This window comes from Watersipora subatra, chromosome 11 (genome assembly GCF_963576615.1).
Source record: "Watersipora subatra chromosome 11, tzWatSuba1.1, whole genome shotgun sequence".
NCBI classification, from domain to species: Eukaryota; Metazoa; Bryozoa; class Gymnolaemata; order Cheilostomatida; family Watersiporidae; genus Watersipora; species Watersipora subatra.
The window spans coordinates 15,652,947-15,658,553 of record NC_088718.1 but is presented as its reverse complement, the minus strand read 5'-3'; the positions used below and the strand labels follow the sequence as shown (position 1 = coordinate 15,658,553).

Sequence of the window (5,607 nt, the reverse complement as noted above, 5' to 3'; positions counted from 1 at the left end):
TCTGGTCACTTCAAACATCAAAACCAATTGCAGATAATAGGAAGATACTTTCTGATAAAATCTATTGAAATTTTGTGTAAGTTCATTCAATACAGATGTTAGCCTAAGATCCTCGTTGGCAACAAGTAGCCCAAGATCCTCGTTGGCGACAAGTAGCCCAAGATCCTCGTTGGCGACAAGTAGCTTAAGATCCTCGTTAGCGACAAGTAGCCAAGATACTCGTTGGCGACAAGTAGCCAAGATCCTCGTTGGCGACAAGTAGCCCAAGATCCTCGTTGGCGAAAAGTAGCCTAAGATCCTCGTTAGCGACAAGTAGCCTAAGATCCTCGTTAGCGACAAGTAGCCTAAGATTCTCGTTAGCGACAAGTAGCCTAAGATCCTCGTTGGCGACAAGTAGCCAAGATACTCGTTGGCGACAAGTAGCCAAGATCCTCGTTGGCGACAAGTAGCCCAAGATCCTCGTTGGCGACAAGTAGCCTAAGATCCTCGTTAGCGACAAGTAGCCTAAGATCCTCGTTGGCGACAAGTAGCTACCTAATTATCTGTGAAGAATCACAAATGATTAAAAGACTAAGCGCCAACATGACAATAGTTTGCTTTACGCATGTAATTTATGAAGGATAAAAGCAATTAATCTCAGAACTTTAAGCCAGAAAGCTTCCTTTTATTTTTACTCATATTTTGAGGTTTTTTGAAGCCTTATGTATGAAGGTAATCTATATAATTTGATAACTTAGCGTAGTTGGAACCCTTTTACAATTTTTGCTGTCTTTCTCTTGAACCTCATCAGCATCATTATGGCCCATGATGAATGACGACACTGTTGGTAAACGTAATGGGAAGGCAATTCTCGCTCCAACTCAAAATATAATGGTATTATCACATACTTGTACACTAACTAATACCCTGGCAGTTAGTATGCTGCAGAGGTAATCAAATGTGTCAATATATCTCCAAAACTAAATATATGCATCTGGAAGGTGGAAGGTGAATCTAGAAGGTGAATATTTGGTACAGGTGCTAGCAGGTGCTGTATATATGTATATATACATATATATATGCATATATATATACATATATAGGAAATATATATAGGAAATATATATATAACATAAAATGATTCTAATTTCATATATATATATATATATATATATATATATATATATATATATATATATATATATATATATATATATATATATATATATTAATTTATATATATGTACGTTTATGTAGATATATAATAAATACTTAACTTACATTATGAAAAGTTCTAGATTGTGTTCATCACTATTTACAGGAACACTGATTGGCTGCCTGATGTATTTCTTGGGCAAGGCTGAAGAAGAATGACAGACAACTCCAAAGTTGACCATTCACTCTACCTTTCCCAAGATTACAACTCGACACATTTTTGATTTTTTAATGCTTTAAAATGTTTTAACACTACTTGGTGCATCTATTTATACTTGTGATATTATCTATTAGATATTTTATGATTATAGATATATTTTTTGTCGCTGTTTCTGACCAACAAATTTATCTAACAGCGTTGAATCAGCTTGGTTGATTTTGTTAGCTTTCTAGGAGTACATTTGTAACATTGTGTTATTTATGATTTTTACCTTTTAGATTATAGTTTGACAATTAACTCATAAATAATGATTTAGAGCTGAGTTTGTACTTCTTTGAGCATAATTTTCATAATAGATAAATTCATGCGTATTTATGTATTGTCAAAATAAATACTGTAACAAAGCTTATACAGGTCTATAAATAGCAAACTTAAAAACTTGCAGTGCAAGATAACTGTAACTACAAAAAAACATTTGCCATTGAAAATGTACCAAGTCACTCACCTCACTGATCTGGGTTCAAGAATGGTGGTATTGCTCCTGTGCTGAGTAGATTGTCAAGTAAGGTTGGACAACTCCTTGACGGGCATTTGCACTTCTTGCTCCTCACCTGTCACATTCATTCCAATCGTACAACTATGATGGCCTCAACTTTTAAAGTTTGCAAGAGAAGGTAATCTCTTTTTTAGTCTGACACATATGACATTTTAGTAATGTTTTTATTGTATTGGCAGTACACTACATATTATATAATATCATATATTTCAACTCAGTTTATGGAAACTTCAACGCCATTTTTGAAATCAGTCATATGGCTGTGGCTGTTAGTTTTATTGGCAACAGTAGCATGCACTACGAATCTTCAGTACAAAATCCTATTATTATCCATGTAGAATATAATACAGGTCAAGTAAAGTTGCACATACCTAATGTTTTAAGAAAATTGGGTTAAATAAATCAACATAACCGGAATAAAATACTTAATTAAAATAGATTTCTTCATTTTCACTTGAAAATACCAACTTAACTCATCTGCATTTAATTTTGGACATGCAATTTAAATTATCAAAACAGAACCCAAAAATTATATTTCATTCTACATTATTTTTGTAAATACTTCTGAAGATATACTACACACAGTTCTCATCCTCAAAAACTTTATGAAGTTTAAGATCTACCTAAATGCCGGTTGTATGAAATAATAGTAATAAATAAGCAACAGACTAACAGTAGACTAACAATAGACTAACAACAGACTAACAATATACTAACAACAGACTAACGATATACTAAAGATATACTGAAAATCTACTAACATTAAACTAACGATAGATCAAGAATAGACTAATGTTATCTGAGCTGATGCTCACATCAGACATGCATATCAGCTTTACACACACTGTCACACTTTCATAGTAGAGAGAACCATTGTTGAAGACTGATTGCCTCATGTGTACTTACCGTAATTATGTTTAAAATACATAAACTTACTTTTCCCATTGCTTGGGTTGATTACTGAATTACATGTAGCAAAAAAAATTGTCAATATAATATATTGACAATTTTTTTTGCTACTTTCTATATATTATATAGAAGGTTGAAACACAGTTAACAATGTTCAAGTCATTTTCTTGATCCCTGAAGCTTCAGCTCAAAAAATGCATACGGGGACTGAGTCTATTCTAGATAAGTCAACTGCTGAGACAAACTGTAGCAATATTTCTATGGATATTTTGCGATATTGTGGATATAAAACCTACCTACAACGTTTAGCATATTTTTAGTTCTTACAGTTAAATGTACATCACTGGCCTTACTTTTTTGTGATTTTTCCATTAAGATTTGTCTACCCTCATCATCATACCAGTTTCTTGGTGGGGCAACTACCACCGTATTTTAAATTTGGCCCATTCTAGTATGATTGGCCAGCTCTCTTTTTGCATTTGTTACAGCTACAGTTCATATCCACTTTCTCTATATTTAGCTACAGTTCATCTCCACTTTCTCTATATTTAGCTACAGTTCATCTCCACTTTCTCTATATTTAGCTACAGTTCATCTCCACTTTCTCTATATTTAGCTACAGTTCATCTCCACTTTCTCTATATTTAGCTCCAGTTTTTCTATATTTTATTCTATATTTCTATATTCTATTCTATATCCTATATTTCTATCTTCTCCACTTTTTCTATATTGAGCTACAGTTCATCTCCACTTACTCTATATTTGTCTTTAGTGTTTTCGAATATCAATCTAGGTTTCTCCTGATCCTTTTCTTCTTTCAACAAAAGTTCTATAAACCCTTTTAATTTGGAATTTGTCGATTACAATTTGTATGCACGGTTTGTACATTTCTTTATGGTTTTCGTTTTCTCCAGATTTTTATTACTGCAAATTTATATGGTATTTCAACCTTTCTAAAGAAATGAAACAACACAATTAGTTGTTATCAATGTTATAATGTAATTTCTTATATTAACCTATTCTTGACTCAGAGCTTTCGATGTGAAGTTTCGCTCAAGCCATACAGTAACCAAGCCATACAGTAACCATGCCATACAGTAACCATGCCATAGAGCGACCATGCCATACAGTAACCATGCCATACAGTAACCACGCTATAGAGCAACCATGCCATACAGTAACCATGCCATACAGTAACCATGCCATACAGTAACCATGCCATAGAGCGACCATGCCATACAGTAACCATGCCATACAGTAACCACGCTATAGAGCAACCATGCCATAGAGCAACCATGCCATAGAGCGACCATGCCATACAGTAACCATGCCATACAGTAACCACGCTATAGAGCAACCATGCCATAGAGTAACCATGCCATAGAGCAACCATGCCATACAGTAACCATGCCATACAGTAACCATGCCATAGAGCAACCATGCCATACAGTAACCATGCCATAGAGCAACCATGCCATAGAGCAACCACGCCATAGAGCAACCATGCCATAGAGCAACCATGCCATACAGTAACCATGCCATAGAGCAACCATGCCATACAGTAACCATGCCATAGAGCAACCATGCCATACAGTAACCATGCCATAGAGCAACCATGCCATACAGTAACCACGCCATAGAGCAACCATGCCATACAGTAACCATGCCATACAGTAACCACGCCATAGAGCAACCATGCCATACAGTAACCATGCCATAGAGCAACCATGCCATACAGTAACCATGCCATAGAGCAACCATGCCATACAGTAACCACGCCATAGAGCAACCATGCCATACAGTAACCATGCCATACAGTAACCACGCCATAGAGCAACCATGCCATACAGTAACCATGCCATAAAGCAGCCATGGCCAAATAGATGACTTTTATCCAATGAAGCTTTTTCACTTTTTGTAAATCTGTCACATCTAATTATCGGATTAGAATTTTGAACCACGCTAGCACGCATCATTGAAGCAGCATTCTCTTTTTATATCTGTTAGTCCTAGCTCAATTTTTAAAATTTCGTAATTTTGTGGATGTAACTATTTTTCATTCGAAACTGAATCATTTTGGTTAAAAACTGTCACTTTGTAAAAATATACAAAATGGGTAGATTAGCCAATCGCGGATTTGTAGGTCTTTATATATCATTGCCAATGTTATTTTGATATCGCTAATACAGAACTTAGAAATAAAATTGGCATTATTTGCCGAATTCGGCATTTATAATTTTAATAATTTTGTATTTTTACATAGTACATATTATGTTATATTTGTTATTATAAAAGTATTAAATGCGCTTGGTGTTATAATGGTATGTATGTGTAATACATGTAGACCTCTAAATCTATGGTGACTTCTAAGTCTATAGTAACTTCTAAGGCTATGGTGACTTCTAAGGCTACGGTGACTTCTAAGACTACAGTGACTTCTAAGGCTATGGTGACTTCTAAGGCTACGGTGACTTCTAAGACTACGGTGACTTCTAAGGCTACGGTGACTTCTAAGGCTACGGTGACTTCTAAAACTACGGTGACTTCTAAGGCTACGGTGACTTCTAAGGCTATGGCGACCGAGTCATGCTCTACATGTTATCAGCAGTTTATTAGAGTTGATGCAAACAATCATCCAGATAGTCGCCTAAAGTACAGTTTAGCTTGTAAACAGGAAATGAGCTACAAGATGGAGGATGAAACTGCAGATGAGTGGCTGGAAGGTTAATTCACTTCAACTATATTTTAGTTTCGCTCTGCCTGGCAGAATTACAAAAATATGGAAAGA

At 35.2% G+C, this 5,607-nt stretch overlaps 1 long non-coding RNA gene across 1 annotated transcript in view; it reads left to right on the top strand.

The window, feature by feature from the left end:
• Positions 1-1,763, top strand: part of LOC137408597 (uncharacterized) — a 7,234-nt gene extending 5,471 nt beyond the window's left edge. The window contains exon 3 of the long non-coding RNA XR_010980102.1: positions 1,301-1,763. This is a non-coding gene — a long non-coding RNA (uncharacterized lncRNA). The remainder of the gene's footprint in view (positions 1-1,300) is intronic.
• The last annotated feature ends 3,844 nt before the right edge of the window (positions 1,764-5,607 follow it).